This window comes from Talpa occidentalis, unplaced genomic scaffold, assembly GCF_014898055.3.
Source record: "Talpa occidentalis isolate TD23 unplaced genomic scaffold, MPIMG_talOcc4v2.1 talOcc4.11, whole genome shotgun sequence".
In the NCBI taxonomy this organism is placed as follows: Eukaryota; Metazoa; Chordata; class Mammalia; order Eulipotyphla; family Talpidae; genus Talpa; species Talpa occidentalis.
In genome coordinates, this window is record NW_023601104.1 from 62096603 (window position 1) to 62115003 (window position 18401).

The 18401-nt window shown below is 41.5% G+C and overlaps 1 protein-coding gene across 10 annotated transcripts in view; it reads left to right on the forward strand.

The window, feature by feature from the left end:
- FRMD6 (FERM domain containing 6) overlaps nucleotides 1-18401 on the forward strand; it is a 136465-nt gene that overhangs the window by 29703 nt on the left and 88361 nt on the right. For 7 of the 10 annotated variants that reach the window (XR_008549987.1, XR_008549986.1, XM_054690356.1 and 4 more), the window contains exon 1: nucleotides 7559-7658. The exons of 2 other annotated variants lie outside the window; for them this stretch is intronic. The gene's annotated coding sequence lies outside the window, so the exon portion shown is untranslated. Of the gene's footprint in view, nucleotides 1-7558; nucleotides 7659-8302; nucleotides 8481-18401 lie in introns of those variants that run through there. One more of the 10 variants, XM_054690362.1, reaches the window with a different exon arrangement.

The window sequence follows — 18401 nt, forward strand, 5'->3', positions numbered from 1 at the left end:
TGCTCCATATACATAATTTATGGAATTCATTCATTAAAAAAATATGTATTAGACATTTTTCTAGATTCTGGAGCTACAGCAGTCAGATTAGGTCTGTGCTCACATGAAACTTAAATTCTAAAGGGAGAGAGTTGATAAAAATTGTGAACATAGTCATAAGGAATTTCAGATAATGAAAAGTGCTATAAAAGTAAGTGGTATGCTAGAATATTATTTTTCTATTGATTGGCACATTATATTAGGTATATATTCCCATTTTTCTTCAAGAAATTGGGGTATGTGACAAAAATCACTAATTTGCTGATTCTGTTTATTCAAGAAATCACATAGAATGTTTGCCATATTTATATATGAATCACAAATACATAAAATAAAGTTTTTGAAATGGGCATGTTTAAAAAGGCCTACCCTCTATGTTCCGCAAGAGTCTTACCTTCAAAGGGAGATCTAATTAATAGTGTGTGCCATCTATCACTCAGCACATTTTTCTCTAGGCCTATCAAAGCTAACCTTTTGGGTCTGAGGTCCTTTGAGAATAACTGCACAATTCTTGATTTTTAATTCAAACTCCATGGTCTAATTACCATACTCTTTCTTCAAAGAACTAGAGCATAAGAATTCTGCTTAGGCTAATAGAATGACATATTAGGCTACCCTCGAAAAGAAAAATCTAACCACTCCCTTGTCTTGAAAGAATTTCTTGAGAGTTTGTGGCATTTGGCTCCATGGCCAACCCAAAGGAGTGAATGCAGGTTTTGTTTTAACAAGGGATCCGGTTAAGAGGAAAACAGGGATCTAAAGTGGGTGTTCGTAAATATTTTTTCCTCTTTCACCTAACCAGTTAATATAACCAGCACACTAGTGTTAGGGGGAAAAGGATGTCCTAAAGCTAATTCCATACATACTTTGTGGACTCCACCCCTACCCCAGGCCAAAGCCAAAGACACTGGGAATTCCAAATCCCATCACCACCAAAGGGAAGGTGGCTGGGACCTGAGGGTGGGGTTAAGCAGCCAGGTTTGGTACAAAGCCAGACACATGGGCTTTGGAGGGGATCCCCCATTTTGGCTCTCCGCCAGCTCACAGCTTCCAGCCAGCTCTGAGAGTGCCTTTGGGTTTCCAGGTCCGCGGATCGGATCGGGTAGGACGCATTAAAGACTTTATTTCCCTATTTTCTCCCTGAGTTGTACATTTCCTTAATTCCCTTTCCTTTGTAAATAAACCTTTTATTAACCTTTTTGTGTGTGCCTGTAGTGGGGTGTTAATAAGTCCCTTTTAAGCGTGCGGGTGAGGACCCACAGCCAGGCAACCCGTTTTATATCGGGTTATAACACTAGGACTTTATGTTATAACCAAAATTCCAACTGCCACAGATGGGTAGGGGGTCCCTTGAAGCCCCACCAACTGGAGACCTTAAGCCTCCTTAAGTTTTCTGTGAAATTTCAGAGCTAGCACATCTTATTTATACTTTTATCTAGCATTCTTTTTTTAAGCAACTAAAAACAAGTATAAGGGCATCTTTGTTATGTTTCCAATCTACTTAAGGTAACCATATTAAAACAGAATGGACAGATTTCATAAACCCTCTTCACAAAAGGAACTTTTGCTGATTTTCTCAAGAAAGCCAGTACTTGGTAAGACTGTAAGCCTGTATTCTAGAAGATGGAAGTTCACAACTTCCTGTTCTAGTTCTCAGGTACAAACTAATGATGTCATAAAATAGGAAGAGAATTTCAATGACTTTGATAATGTTATCATTTGTGTTTGAAAATGAAGCCTCCTAGAATGTTGTCTCAGATAAAGATAATCAGATGTGCTTGAGGCATAACTCAGAATAATCAGTCTATCACCAGATCCTACTTCCTTTCCTTTTTCATCTATTTCTTCCTCTGGGAATTGGAGAGAGGAGCCTACTATCTGCAGGTAAGAATGTTTTCTTTGCTCTTTTCAGAGCCCTTATTAAGGAATCTCAGAGCTGAAAAACTGCCCTAAGGCCCATTGTATGAATACACAAACTGCATCCATCAAAAGTTTTATGCCTTAGCATTTACCCTTATGTTGTCTTTTGTATTAGGCATTTTTTCTGTATAAGGGCCCGTCTTCTGTTCCCAGTCTTCTGCTCTATAATGTGAAACCCTACATGTAAGGCAGCAGTGCTATTTTTACATTTAATTCCTCCCACGTTTTTGCTGGCAGTAGCACCCCCAACCTAATACTGTCTCTGCCACTATGTCTTTCAACTCCAGGACTTCAGTGCAATTTCCTGAAGGTGGTGGGTGTGAGTGTGGGGGGTAACACAACCCTGCCCAGTTAACCTTTTAAGAACTGCCTCTTTTTAAGAGGGAAGGGCCTGGCCTGGCTGGCTGACCCTCCTAGTCTCACCAAAATATTCTGGAATATTCCATTATTCAAGTCTGGAATATTCCATTATTCAAGTCCTCAAGAACAAGAATGTGATGCTTGTGATGAAAATGATAGAGCATAACTGTCTTCAGAAACCTTTCCTGTACACTTTTATATGATATATTAAAACCAAACTTTGTCCCGACTATTTTAAAGTATTTCCTCAAAATATGATGGCCAAGAGGGCAGAATTTAATTTTTTCAACTTAGTAACTCTAAACTGAGTAAGGTCACTACATAATATTAATCTGTGCTGTGCTGCCTCCACAAAATAATTATTTGTATTTTTGGTAGAGGGTCCTGGTGCATAATAGACAGCCTGATAAAGTGACTGATAATCAAGTCTCCTAACTTTTCTTGAGCATTGAAATCTCATTTGGTGTCTTTATTTTACAGAAACTCAGCAATACACAGGCTGAGAATAATAAAAAGGCTATTTTAAATGACAGGCAGTGAAAACTAGAACTATATCACTGCACTATTTAAGTTTCCACATGTGATTATTTTGTCTTTCAAAGTTATATACATTAACTCAATGGAAATTTATGATTTAAAAAAAAAATTTTTTTTAAAGATTTATACAAAAACTGGGGTATAGCAGAGGTGTGGGAGGGTGAGAGAATTCACCAGAGACAGAGCAGGGAGCAGAATAGACAGAGGACCGAAGTATCCTGCCGAGGGTGTTGTAGAGCAACCCCGATACAAAATGGGGTGCCTGACTGTGGGTCCTCACCCGCGCGCTTAAAAGGACTTATCAAGGCTCTACTGCAGGCACACGTGAAAGGTTAATAAAAGGTTTATTTACAAGGGAAGGGGAAATGAGGAAATGTACAGCTCTGGGAGAAAAGTGGGAGACAAAGTTTTAAATGAGTCCTACCCAATCCGCCGATCAGGAATCCCAAAATGGCGCTCTCAGAGTTGGCCGCCAGCCAGGAGCAGTGAAGCCAGGAGGCCAGCGATCGGCGAGCCAGAGACCCCAAGGCCCACGTGTTTGGTTTTTATATCCAACCTGGCTGCCCAACTCCACCCTCAGGTCCCAGCCACCCTCCCTTGGTGGTGATGGGATTTGTCTTTCCCAATGTCTTGATGGCTTTAGTCTGGAGTGGGGGTGGGGTCCACAAAGCCTGTATGGGATTAACTCAGGACATCATTTCCCCCTAACAAGGGGAGCAGCAGGCAAGACTGGAGAGGCCTGCTGCACCATGTGGGAATCTCCCTGGCAGGCCGGGAATCGAACCCATGCTGCAGAGGCTGCCGACAGCTTCACAGTGTGGCATTCAACCTGCTGCACCACCGGGGAGTTCCCTGAAATTTAAGATTTTTGAGTAGGAAATACTTAAATTTGTTTTGATTTCTTTAAGATGCATTTGTTTAGCTTTTTAAATGACTTTCAGAAGTTGCCACCTCTATTGGAATGAAAAATAAGCCTAGGGGCCTCCCCAGTGGCGCAGTGTATTTCAGTGGACCTCCCCTCATCACTGTATTTCAGTCAGTCTGCCTGGTCTGTTCCCCGCTCTGTCTCTGGTGAATCCTCTCACCCTCCAGTGCCTCTGGCCTGTACCCCAGCTCTTGCATAAAAATAAATCTTTAAAAAAAAAAAATAAGAAAAAGAAGCCTAATTTCTTTATTATTATGGACCTGTAGCCAGAATGATGAACATTATTTAATTTTGGGAAAGTATTCTTTTTTTTTTTTAAAGATTTATTTATTTATACAAGAGCCGGGGTATAGGCCAGATGCGCGGGAGGGTGAGATGATTCACCAAAGACATAGCAGGGAACAGAACAGGCAGACTGACTGAAATACACTGCTGAGAGGAGCAGAGGCCAAGACAGGTAAGATCTGCCATGCCATGTGGGCATCTCCGCAGCCAGCGGGGATCGAACTGGCACTGCAGAGGCTGCAGACAGCTTCACAGCACTGCATTCAACCGCCTGCGCCACGAGGGAGGCCCCAATTTTGAGAAAGTATTCTTTAAAAGCCATTAATTCTCTCCTGTGACTAGAGAAATTACTTCTCTCTCCAACTAGAACTTATATTCAGCATCAAAAAATACTCTGAGTCCCAAATAACTTTGAGTTCTAGATAAGATATGACAAAGAAGTAACTTTTTTCTTCTAATATGCTTTTTGATAGGAATATGAATTAAGCAGTTCACACGTTTTCAAAGCACACCTTCATGTACTTGCTCATTTTACGCCCTCTGTATGGAATACTTTAACCATGGCTCCCACACATGTCTCCACTTAGAATAACCCAGGAATCTTAAAAACATTCCCAAGCACAGGTCATAAATCACATGCTAAAACACAGGTATCAATAGGTGATGCCAATGCACTAACAACTTTGAAAACCACCACCTCAAATAACTTGTTCCCAAGCAAACTTCTGTTCCTCTTTCCCTTTTCAACTGACAGGCCATGTCTAATGCCACCCCTGAAGGTACTGGGCCTTCCCTCTATTCCTCTTATATAACTCCCCCACAGCAGCAGAAAGTGCACTGTAACTGTTTACTCTCATGCCTGTTTCTTCAATCTACTGGAAGATTCAGGAATATTTTTACCTTTAAATCCCATAGTCTACCCTGTGTCTAGTGTATGGGTGTACTCTGTAAGTTCATGGAATGAATAACTTTTTCCTAAGAAAAACAAAAGCAAAAATATAGAGCTATTTTAATATTCAAATGACATAGAAAAAGTAAATTTAAGAGGTGTCAGGATGCTGTTTCACTGATGGTCAATGTCTTAAATCTAGGAAATCACCATAGCAATGAAAACTATATCGCAATGTTAAAAAGAATCATAAGCTATAACTTTGATTATCTGCAAATTACATTCTTTATTGTAATATGCACAGAAAAAGTTTCCTGTGGTAAGAAAATATGAAAAAACTCATTTTTTCTCAGTTCCACTTCCATCTTCACAGGATTATGTTTTTTTAAAAGTCATCCTTTCAGAATTTTATGTTTCAGGGGTCTATAAAACTTGATATTAAGTTTTCAGATACTTAGTTTATAAAATGTATTATGCAAGAGTCTATGTTTATTGTGGTATTAACATTGTTCATATGATCATATGTTCAAAGAATATTCACTTCAGAAATCGTACTTCAATCTAATTCTAGAAAGTAAGCTCAGCCTTGGAAACATGTTAAACAGTGTTTAAAATATTTTGCTGTTTGGGTTATCTAATATTATTTTATATGCAGCAGTGTTTCAGTTAACAATATGCTATTTTTATGTGCTAGATTTTTTTATGCATGAAGCCTGAAGAGAAATTTCAGGAAAACTGTCTTGTTTCCAAGGTAGTAAAATATTGTTCACTTATCTTTATATATGAAATGAATTAGACTTCGAATTCATTTAAGACTTTACCAACTAATTTAAGATCTTATCATCTAGTGTTCAATATATACTCAATCTGAATGCACATAAAATAGAGGGTAAAATGCAATCCTCTACATTTAAATGCCTACATTGTCATCAACTACTGTATTAAGCTATTTTTTAATTCAGTCTATTAATTAAATACAACTAATTTAAAATCAGTTATTGAAACATAGTTTTGGCCCTTTTCATAAAGCAGTCATGACTTTAAATCATACCTGTAAGATTCTTGAGACTGCAGAAATAAGTTACGAATGTGAATATCAATTGTGAAAAGACAAAAAAAAAAAATCACTATTCCTAATATTCAGTTCTCAGGTTGTTATAGAGCAGCCCCGATATTGAACGGGTTCCTGGCTGTGGGATCGGGGCTGCTCTATAACAAGGTCATGGTCCCCAAAATGTAAAAGCTGTGAATGAGGCAACTGTTCCAATTGAACTTCAGCTCACAATTTAACCTCTGCTAACAAGGCACACAAACAGGCACACTTTCCATCAACAAGAGCTACCTTTTCCATATTTATGTTTGGATAAAAAGATCAGGGAAAACTTAAAGTTAGTTTCTGCCAGCATAAATCTGATCTTGGGTCGAGCCCTTCCTCAGGTCCTCCGGGGTTTCTTGCCTCTTCACCCAACTGTTAACACCCCCCCCCACACAAACACAAACACCCCATCATTCCCTCCCCCCCACCCCGCGATGCGCCCCGCGGGGCGCTGTGGCCTGGCCTGGGGTCACTGTGTCAACAGTCAACAGAAGCCCCAGGAGGGCTGCTTGGGAAGTGGGTCCGTGAGCTGAGGTCCTGGGGGCCAAGTGGGGGCTAGGTCTCTCCTCCCTTCGCCTCCGCTCCCCCAAAGCAGACCGCAGCGGACGCGGGCTGACCGGAGAGGGGCAGCTCGTCCTTCCCCAGACCCAAGAATTAAAGGTGGCAAAGAAACATCACCTCCTGACTCGGTGCAGAGCGCCCCAAAAACATCTTCCTCTGGCCCCCCATCACCCGCCGCCCCTCCGGCCACCTTGGGGGGCGGGCCAACACCATTTCTGCAGGGCCACAGGCCCCGCAACCACAGCGGACAGCGGCTGTGTCTACCTGGGGAACTGCAGAGGCAGTTCAGCGGGGGAGGCTGGGCTTCCTCGGCGGCGCCCCCTCCGTCCAGTGCGACACCCCCTTGGGCGCGGGGTCCCTCCCGAGCAGTGGGCGGGCAGGTGCGTGCGGGACGGGAGAGCGGGAGGGGAACTAGGAGTCACGAAGCCTCCTCCGCTGGGCCGCCTCCTCGAGTGTCCTTCCCGCCTCCGTACCAAATTAGTAAGAAGATGCTTAGGCCAAACGGCCGCCCCCGGCCGGCCGGACAGGGCTGGAGAGGGAGCGTCCCCGGGGAGCGGAGGCCCGGCGCCGGCGCGGACCATTGGTCCAGCAGGGAGGGGGAGCTGACAGAAGGGGAGCTCGCCTCCACCTCCACCGCGCGGGGAAAGGCCCGGCTCACGGTGGCACAAACCACACTGTCCCTCTGCGGGCCGCCTCCCGCCCGGGACCCCGGAGGGGGCCGGCTTCCTGCGCCGTGTTCCGCGCCCCTCGCGTGGCCGCCCCCCGCGGGGCACTTGGTTGGGTCCGGGGGCGGGGCCGACCGGCGCTCCACGTGCGGCCGCGGGCTGGGCGTTCCGCTCCCGCGACTCGGCCGCCTCCCCCGCCCACTCGGGGCGGAGCCTCAGGGGGCGGGGCGGGAGGCGTGGGCGGGGGGCGGAGCGGACGCGGGGCGCTCGTCCGGCTGCCCCGGCCGAGGAGCTGAGAGGAGCGGGGCAGGCGCGGCGCCGGCAGGAAGGGGCCGGGAGCTGACGAGAGCCGGACGCCGGGTGCTCGGGACTTTCTCGGAGGTACGACCGGAAAGCCTGCTTCTGGGGAGCCTCTCCGCCCGCCCCTGCCCGGCCTCCGCGCCCCGGCTGCCCACTGTGCCCCCTGCCGGCCGGGCTGCGGCGCCGCGCGCGGGGCTCGGGAGGTTTCTGGAAGTCGCGCGCCCGGGCCGAGCCAGTGTCCCCTTCTTTGCGGCTTTCCCCGTCTTCCTCCGGGTCCCTCGGGCCCGGGCGTCGGGCAAAGGACGGGGAGGTCTCCTTCCCGCGAGTCGGAGCTCGCCCACGCCGGGGCGGGAGGACGGGGCCCGGGGCGGCGGAGCCCGGGAGGCGCGGGGCTCCGGGGCCGCGTCTGCGGGAGGCGGGAGGCGCGAGGCCGGCGGGCGCTGGGGCTGCTGCTCGAGCCCTCGCCCCGCGCCTCGGTGGTCCCGAGGCGCCCCGTTTTGGGGGCGCCTGGTCGTCGCGCTCGGTGGCTGTGACGGGGCGCGGGACCCGTCGTGAGCCCCGCGGCCGGGTGCGGTGCCGCCTGTTGTGCACGCGGGGCCAGCCTGGCCGCGGACCTGAGCGCAGCGCCCGCCCCGCGGCCCCCCAAAGTGCCTAAGCCCGGGAGCCGGAGATTGAGTGGGGGCCGGACTGCGCCAGAAGGGGGCCTCGGTGGGATGCTAGTGGGGGGCGCGGCCTGCAGAATTTGGGTTCGCGGAAGAGCTTGCGGCGCGTAGGCCCGGTACCGGGCACGGGAGACCACCGGCCCCTCCTCGAGGAGGGCCAGGGACTGTCAGGTATGGACGATCCGCTTCGGTCCCCAGGAAGGAAAGCAGCACCTCACGTCCGGGACGGAGCAACCTCACGGTGGGAGCGTTTTCTTAAAAGCATGAATAAATGGAAAGCTGTCAAAACAAGCATTTTTAAAGTTGCAATGAACGCTGGCAGATTTTCAGTCCGTGCAGTTGTGTAGCTAGTGACCAAAGAAATCGTAGCTCATTTGCTCCTCTGCACCTTTTCGCTTTTGTTTTTTAGCAAAAATCTGGTTGCCTGTATTTCCCTTAGGAACCGTGCTTTGCCCACAGCAGGGAAGGAAAACTTCAGCAAGCGTTCTCGGGTTGCTTTTTTTTTTTTTTTTTTTTGTTCCGTGCCTGTGCTCTCCAGCTTTTTGAAATGTGCAAAAAAAAAGTATCTCTTGCTGAATTTTCCATGTATGATTCTTTCTTTTCTCTGGAGCCCGGGGATGTTTGTTTATTGGTTTTATAAGCATCTATTTAAATTTAGTTTTTGCAAGAAATACTCCCCCGTTGCCACAGGGTGTAGTTTAGGGATTAGAAAATGCTGTTGGAGAAAGAAAGCTGCTAGTGGCTTCATTTTCCAAGAATGTAAGTCATTTCCTTTCTGTGATTTCAGGGAGTTGATATTTCACAGGATCAAAACTTTGTGGGGAAATTTTTCCGTCATACATCTGTCATTAAAAAGGCTTTTGACTTTAGCATTTTTCTTCTTAGTTCAGCACATAAATTTGGGCTGAGCAATGTTAAAGAACGATAAGATGTTTTTCAGACTCTCCAGCTTTATAAACCTATTGAAGAATGTAATTTTAACAACCGCCAAGACTTACAAACAGCCTTCAGGATAAGAGAGTGGGGGAGGGGAGAAAACAAGAGGAGAAAGGCATGAAAACAGATGCGTTTGCTGTTATCCTTTGTGGCATAAAACTTATAGCACTCAATCATTTTACTTGGGTGTGGTTTTGAGAAATAAACGTATTATGTTAAAAATGAACATACTCCACTATATGAGACGACTGACATTTGAATACTCTTTCTGTGTTTGTAAACGTATTGGGCTTATATTTCATAATAAGATGGACCCTAAGAATTATTAGATGAGAAGAGTCCCCCAGGGGATATCTACTATCAAGTTATCTGCAGGATATCTTCTCCAGAAAGCCTGGTGACTGTAATATGAACTAAGTTCCCCCCCATTGAATTGCTTGTAAGAATGCATGAGATCTGACACTGATGGACCTGTTCTTATAGTGCTCAAAAAATAATAAGGGACAGACTTCTTTTTCTCCTTCAACCCCTTTCTTTTTTGTGGGCAACAAGGGTAAGCTACTAGCTTCAAGGGAATAATTTGAACTTGCAGATTTAAGATGCTCCTAGCTCTACAGGCAAACAGTCCAGACCAGGTAATAATTTTTAGCTACAAGTTCTTTTAAACTCATTCAGTTGGGCTAGCTGAGTTGGGGTATGGGGTATTGTAGGGCTTTTCTGGTTTCTGGTTTTGTTTCTAGTTTTAACTAAGCTTATAAAGCTTTTGGCTTTCAGAACTTATGACATAATAGACTGTGTATTCTTTTTGTGGCAGATGCTTGAAATGAAAGTTTCAAACAGAATTGTTTTTGACTGAGCTGTCAGGTTAGAGTTTAGTGTAAATGAGTCCTGTCTTCCAACTTTTTTGATAAAGGAATCCTTTGTAGTTTTTAAGTTGGATGTGCACATTTTGATTTCTAAGACTGTGGGTTAAAAAAAAAAGTAAAACCTGCAAACAATTATTTTATTACATGAAAAAGCCAGTACCAAGAAAAGATTAATTCAGTCCAGATGTAAAAATGTATGTGAATTTTAGATTTGGATGATCTCAACAAGTTTTCCCTTTTGTTGATGAGGCTGCCTGGATCCCAGATGGCATTCACAAATTATCCCTTAGGTGGTTTTCTGAGTTCAGAACTAAATTTCGTGGGTTTGACTTTCTCTAAAGTCACTTTAATATTATTGAAAGTCTTTCAAAGAATAGAACATTTTCTGCATTTATGCAGAGATGGGTTCTTCCTAATACTTCTTAATACACATCTCATAAATACCCTGGTTTAATGCTTCTATCTTTCATGAATGGGAAAACAGGATGTATTCAATATTCTGTGTTTGAATGATCAAAGCATAGAAATTTCATAGAATTCTAACTTTTGAAAAAGTTTAAGTGTATTTATAATACTCAATAGTATCCTGTGGTAACAATTTTTGATATAGTAATTGGTCCTTGTGCGATGATTTGCTCCTCTCTTCCCTCCCTCCCCCAAGAAACTCCAAACATGACTTTTAAGAAAACTCCAATATTCTTTTAACCTGTTCTCCAAATACCAGAGATACAAAGGAGGTGTGTTACACATTTTATATATTTTTAGGAAGTCTATGTGATTATATAATTACATGCTTTTCAGCTTTGATTCTTTAATAAAACAATAAAAATAGTGGAAGGGGTAGGGGGGAGAAGTAGGTGGGATGGAAAGTTTGGTGAAGGAATTTTATGAAGTAGTGAAATTTTAGTTAAATGTATCTTTCCTAAACCCCAAACAGGAAAAATGGTACTATTGGCCTCTGCAGTTAAACTTTGATATAGGGAGTAGTTGAAGGACTTTTGAATTCCACATTATCCTGAGGAAGAGCCTTTGGGGTCCTATAAAAATAATTAGAAACAAGTTAAAGGGACAATGTGAAAGAAAGGAGGAAGTAGAATACCAAGGCATTGAATTGCAAGGAAAAGCTAAACTTCAAAGGATGAGTATGTAAAACAAGACTGTAGCTGGGAGAACTTTCTATTTAAAAGTGGAAATGAAAATAAAATTTTTATAGCTGTGAAAAAAGGATTAGAATTAAGATACCCTATAAGATCTGTATACAATATGAAATAATGCTCAGTGATGTTTATCCTGGAAACCATGCCTGCTGTACTAGTTTGGTATTAAACAATGTTCAAGGACTGCAAGCTTATTACTTGACCCTCTCTTGGCCCCTACCCCCACCTCCAAACCATTTCCCATTTCAGAGATGGGAAACATTTTTTCCCTTTAAGCCCTAATGATTCTCCAAATATTTAATTAGTCCATCAGCTTTGGGGGGAACTACTAATGCCTGCTTTCCATACTGTGAGACCAGAGGGACTCTGGAACATCTATGTCAGAAATAGCTGAAGTTATAAAGTTTTGAGTAACAACAAGCAATGTGTATTTTGTTATCTTGTATGACTTGGTGGTATAATTAAATTACTTCTGATGCAAGTATGTGTACTATCACTTCTTATATGATCAAATGGAGCAATCACATAGTATTCCATATTGATCAAAGAGGGACTATGGAGCACTAGGAAAGGAAAAGAAATCACTCATCTGACTGCTGGTTGAATTACTTCAGCAGGAGAAAAATGTGTTGTTGAAACAAATTCATAGATGAACTAAATACAAGTCCGAAGGGGGAAGTGTTTCCTGGAGCTTCCTTGTAGTTCTTTGTCACACAGCATCTTCTTGAATGTTCCTCACTTGAGTGGGCTTACCTAGCAGAACTTAATTTATGTAACAAACTGGGTAGAGATAGAGTCATTAGCCAGATCACTTAATTAATGTGATAACTGGAATAATTCTGACCAAAAGTTTATATTTAGAACCTTAGAATTCCAATCTGGATTATCCTACAGTATTTTTAGATGTTTGCCTTTGTACATATATATTTTAGAACATTGAGCAGTAATGTTTTATATGCATATGAGGACAAAGAAATCAGTATTTTAAACTAAACCTGAGCCACAGTTTCATGTGAAAGAAAACCTTATAAAAGTCAGATGAATTCTAGATGAGGATTTTAGGACGTAATGAAGTTTCTTGTTTAACTTCTCAGGCAGTTTTTTCTGGTTCACATTAAATGAAATGTAGTTTATTTTCTCCCCAAAGGTAGCAGCACTTATGCTGTCCAGTTTCTGTAAAAAAAAAAAAAAATTGGGGGTGGGGGTTTGAGGTTCCCTGTGTCTTGGTTTCTTTGAACTTGTTATTGAATAATTACATGAGACTAAAAAAATGCATAGATCAGAAGGGTATAGTACAAAGTGATTATATCCAGCAATCAGCATCTAACTCAAGTAACAGAACTTTGCCACCCCCAGAAACTTCCTCTTATAGTGAGAATTCTGCTATTCTGACTTTATTGCCAGGAGTTAGTTTTCTCCTGTGCGTGGATTGCATTTAGTGCGATAATATATTCTTTCTCGTGTCTTGTGTCTTCTTCAACTCAATGTAATGTCATGTCCAAATTGATGCAAGTGGCAGTACTTCTTTTATTTCTGGGAATGAATACACACAGTTTATTCATTTTGTTGATGGATATTTGGGTAGTTGGGGTGATACAGTGTGACCTCTCTTGAAACTTATGGTTCAAGAGAAAATGAGCACTTTGGAGTTGAGAGTGTTACCTTAAGATTAAAAGAGCCAAAGTATTTTAGAAATGTGAGAGGAAAAAATGCATTACCACAAAACACTCAGGCCACAGAAGCCTAGTATTGCAGGGACACAGTTTAGAATATACCAGCTGGATATTGCCATAGTTTAGTTATGAGTTGGGAAGAGGAAGGGAACCTTTGGTGACAAAAACCCCCATCATTTTATTTATTTACTTATTTATTTATTTTTGCAGTCAAAGGGACTGAAGCCTTGTGAGATTGACTCATTAGCTGTTTCACAGGTGATGGCAGCAGCACGAGTAGATGCTGCTTCTGACTCTCATTCTAGTCTAGACTAGTGCCATCTGAGGGCACAAACCTTCCTGCTACTCTGCTGCACACAGTGAACTCACTGGCCTGGAGGAAGGGAAGCTCTTTTCTGATTCACACAAAGGTGTCCTGTGGCTCTGTTCAACTAGACTCTGACCTACCCAGAGAAAATGGAATTGTAGCCCAGTGAGGCAGAATTTGACTTCCTCAATGCTGCTCTACTTCTGTGTGTGTGTCATTGGGGGTCTGGTGGAGACACACTTTTGGGGGGGCACCTCTTTTTCCTCTTTCCCTTCTAGAACCTTCCAGTAATTGGGACTGTAAGTACCAAGTAGGTGATATCTTGAGGTCCCTCCTGGTGGTGTTTCATTGATTCATAAATGATTTAGGTTAAATCCTAATTTTAAAGGACTGCTTTTTAAGCATTTTAGAATAGTTTGTTGCTAAGAAAATGTTGAAAGTTTTTTTTTGCCTTTTCTTGTCATTATGCCTCCCCTTCTTTTTTTTACACATGTTCCCTCTCCTTCTACCCCTACCTTCCAGGTTTTTTCTTAAATATCCCCGTAAACATCTGCTCTCTAACTAAAACAACAACGAAATTCTGATGCCAAAGTCTGTGGTAGTCCCCAGGAAGCACTTATTGTAAAATGTAGTTTTATGAGAAATCTAATAGATAAAACAAAGTGCTTGCAAAGGAAAACTATTCATATTTCCTTTCATGTTTCCCTAAAGAGAACAAGGACATTTTCATGGCTCAAGAAAAGGTTCAGAATTTCAACTTAGACTCATTAGGAAGGTTAAAAAAAGGTAAAGTAACAGAAGGCTTACAAATGAGTAGTAAATATATCCTACTCATATGAGATACTGCTTACGAAAGCAGAATCTTAGCATGTGTAATCTCAAAATAAAAAATGTGCTCACTCTAAGGCCACAATGCTGACAAGTTGTACACTGAAAATGCTAGAGAAAAGAGTACTATGTTGTGAAGATAGCAGAGAAGAGTTGGTGAAAGATAAGAGTAAAAAGGAAATCTTTGAGATCAGTCCTCAGGGGTCCAAATCCAGGCTCCACTGTTCTCTAGTGTGTAACCTTGGGGAAGCTACTTATGACTCTGAACCTCCTTTTAACCCATGTAAATTAGGAATAATAATAACTATTCCACAGGGTTGTTTTTTTTTTTTAAATAATAAATTTTATTTTTATATTCCCCCATACAATTGCAAACGCCCCATTCTGACCCCGCTCCCTCCCCTCCCGCCCCCCACCCCCCAAAAAGTGTCTCTGGTTCATAGTTTTTTGTTGATTTTGATTTTCACTTTCTTATAGTTATTCATTTTCCTGGTCCCTTATTTAAGTTTTCTAGATTCCTGCTATGAGTGAGACCATCCGGTATTTTTCTTTTTCTTTTTGGCTTATTTCGCTGAGCATGATCCCTTCCAACACCATCCATGTTGCTGCAAATTGCATGTGTTTATCTTTTTTGAATGCTGAGTAATATTCCATGGTGTATATGTACCACATCTTCTTGATCCAGTCATCTATTTTTGGGCATTTGGGCTGTTTCCAAAGCTTAGCTATTGTAAATAGTGCTGCTATAAACATAGGGGTGCAGGTGTTCTTTGGAATTGATGTTTCTGTGTCCTTTGGGTAAATACCTAGGAGTGGAATTGCTGGATCATATGGAAGCTCTATGTTTAGTAGATCCAGAAATCTCCACACAGCTCTCCATAGTGGTTGGACCAGTTTGCACTCCCACCAGCAGTGCAGAAGAGTTCCTTTTTCTCCACACCCTCGCCAACATTTGTTGTTGCTAGTTTTTTTAATATGTGCCATTCTCACTGGTGTGAGATGGTATCTCATGGTAGTTTTGATTTGCATTTCCCCCACAGGGTTGTTTTGATTAGTAAGTGAAATAGTACAAATAAAGCAACTGGCATGGTCTGACACATAGAAAATAGGAGCTATTAGCTATTTATTATTTAAGACAAAAAGAAATGATCTATGGAAGGAATTATAATTTATTTTGGATGTACCTAAGCTTTACAAGCAGTCGTTGAGATTTTGTGGTATTTTGTTGTTTGGTGGGACTAGGCAGGCAACAAAAAGTAGTATGTCTTAGCTATAGATGGATAATAGGGAATTCGCTATATTTGCATTCAAAAAGACTCTAGTATTCCACTAATTTAAAAAAGAGCCTTAATTTTCAAGTTGTGAACTTCTTTAAAAGTTCATGAATCCATAACTTATATGAAATACCAACATTTACTATCCACATGGGAGCACCAGTGAAATCACTGACCATAAACACAAATATATTAAAGAAATGTCAGTATTTGCTTCAAATTACTGTATGTGCACACACAAATACACTGATTGTTAAGTTCTACTGACTTTACAGTCATCGCAGAACCTTTTGGGGAAAAAAATAAGGCCCAAGTGTTAAGTAATAAGTTAATAATACTTAAGTATTATTATGTTAAGTAATAAAGTCCTTAAAGTTTTTCTAGCTTTATCCAGATTATTCAGCTAGCTTTATCCAGATTATACCCTGATCTTCCTTTTAAAACTCTAAAACTCAACAACCTTGGAAATTTAAGTTTGTTTAATATAGAGGTAATCAGTCTATAGAAATGTACAATTTCATCTTATCTTTTCATTTCTATAGAAAAGTATCATTTAAAATTTGTCATGAATAATCAAATGTGAAATTTTTAAGCTAATCAGTTAATTAATAGGGTTATTCTAGAGAGTTATTGTGAGTTCGCTTCAATTTGAATTGTGAATTTTTCTTACTGTAAATAAATACACATTTATTTATATTTATGCATAATATATACATACATATATGTGGTGATCTAATTGCTGCACTAAGAACAGTTGACTTGTCCTGTTGATTTATAATTGATTGAGTTACTTTTCCTAATTCTCTTATTTCCAGCCGTCTCAGTTCATCCTCCTCTGCCTTAGCTAGATGATTGTATTTTTCCAGATGCCAAAAAAGTAAATCTTCAGATTAAAAAAATTCTTTTTGATAATTAATGTGCAAAGTACTTTTAAATGTTAAGAGTACCAATAGCCCCTGTCTTTTGTTCTTATAGATTTCATGTCAGTTCTTTTAAAAGAAAGCCATGGTTATTTGTATCAGCAATTGTTTATTCCTCTTAGCCCCATCCCTCCCAATGACACAGTTTATTTAGTGTGGGTCATGCCCCTTTATGCTTTTCTGTTATGCGGCCTAAAGTTTAAGATTTCGAACTATTAACTTGAAGGAAATTAATAGTCTGAAAGTTTCAAAGGAGTGTTTAAGGAAAACAAATTTAAGCACATTAGAAAGACACATTTACATCAAAACAGCCAAGCCCAGTCAAAATAGTCACAGTGTTCTCCAGAATTATCATGATGTATCTTTCTGATGTGGTCATTAAAAGGGGGACCTACCTTGGAGAACTCAGCACTCAGTTATGCATTGTGTGGTATCTGATTAAAAAATATTCATCAAGTTCAGTAAGAAACAGGTTTTATGTCTCTATGAAGGATTTAGGACTATGCTGAATACTTTTTGTGCAAGTCCTATCAACAAGTTTCTTGTCAAGTGGGGAATCCTTATTACATGTGTGCAGAAAGGCTTTAAATTTTTCCAAATAAGTGCTAAATGGAGCAGTTTTAGGGAGCAGAAGCAATGATCAAAGGCGAGATGCTTCTAGCTTCTCTGGGGCTGCAGGATTTGAGTTGGGACATGAGGTCAATCTGGATTTTTCTGTTCAAGTACAAAGAGGCTTTTCTAGCAGCAAAAAAAGTAAAATGTTTAGGATCTGTAAAAGTCTCAAATATTAAAAGAAAACTGTGAAATTATTGAATGTTTAATAAAGGTAATTCATTCAACATAATGTGTCCCTACTGTGAGCTTCACACTGTTCTAGCCCCACAGATGTCAGTCAATAAAATAAAGGAAAAAGTCCTGCCTTTATTGATTTTGTATCTTACCAGGAGACAAGCAGTAAACACGAAGTAAATTTGATCAAATGTTAGGTTATAATGTAATTGGAAAAAGAAAAAATGAGGTAAGGATATGAAAGGTGCTGGAAGAGGGAAGCTGGACTTAGCAATTTGAAGTAGTGTGAGATGAGCCTTGCTCAGATGACCTGAAGGAGGAGATGACTGGGGAGGAGTAGTCCAGCCCAGGGACTGGCAAAGGCTTCCAGCAGAAGTGTGCTTGGTGTGTTTCTGGAACAGGGTTACAAAGTAGTAAATGAGGTCCCAGAGGTTTGGGGAGCAAATTCGGGATTGCCTGGTGGACCATTTTAAGATGTTTGGCTTTGAATCAGAGTGAAATGGGGAACAGTTGGAGGGTTTTAATGAGGACAAAGGTGATTTGACTTGCATAGTAATAGTGATTTCATAGAATCACTGGCTGCTGTGTTGAAAACTGAAGAGCAGGGTGGTCAGAAATGGAGGCAGGAATATAAGTTAGCAACAGTTGACAATAAATCAGTTGAAAGGTGCCTATAGCAGTGGAGAAGATGGTGAGAAATGATCAAGATTTTTTTTGTAGGTCAAATCAGTAGAACTTCCTGGTCAGCTGCTTAATGAGAATGAGAAAGAGATCAGATAAGTATAATACCAAAGCTTTTTGCATAATTATGAAGTTGCCATTAACTGAGAATCTGTTGTAGAGTTGGTTTGGGGACGATAACTAGAGCTATTTGAACATGTTATGTCTGACTTCCAAATGGAGATTTGAGTAGGTTGTTGGTTCTGGGGTTAGGGAGGAGGTTCAGGCTTAAGACCTGAAATCTTGTGAAATGCATGTAGAAAGAGAAAGCAGGCTGTGGGCAAAGCTTTGGCTCATGTCAGTATAGTTTTTGGAGAAGAGAAGGAATTTTTTTAATAAAATATCTTAAATCAAGGAATTATGCATATTATATTTCTAATGTAGTGGGTCTAATTAAATAAGTGCTATTAACAGAAGATTTTATTCTTTTAACACCATGGGAACAATGAACTATGAGTTATTTTTCTTACTGTGATGAGAGACTAGTACTGAGTCTAAGATGCTTCAGCCTTTAGAGGCTGAGTTAATAAGGAGGAACTTGTATAGAAGAAGCAATCAGAAGGATGGGAGAGAAACTGATTATCCCTGGAGTCAAAGTGTCTCTGGGTGGAGTGATCAGTGAGTGGTGTCAGGTGTTGCTGAGAAGTGAAGTAGGATGAGAACTGAGAGTTGCTTGTTGGATTTAGCAACCT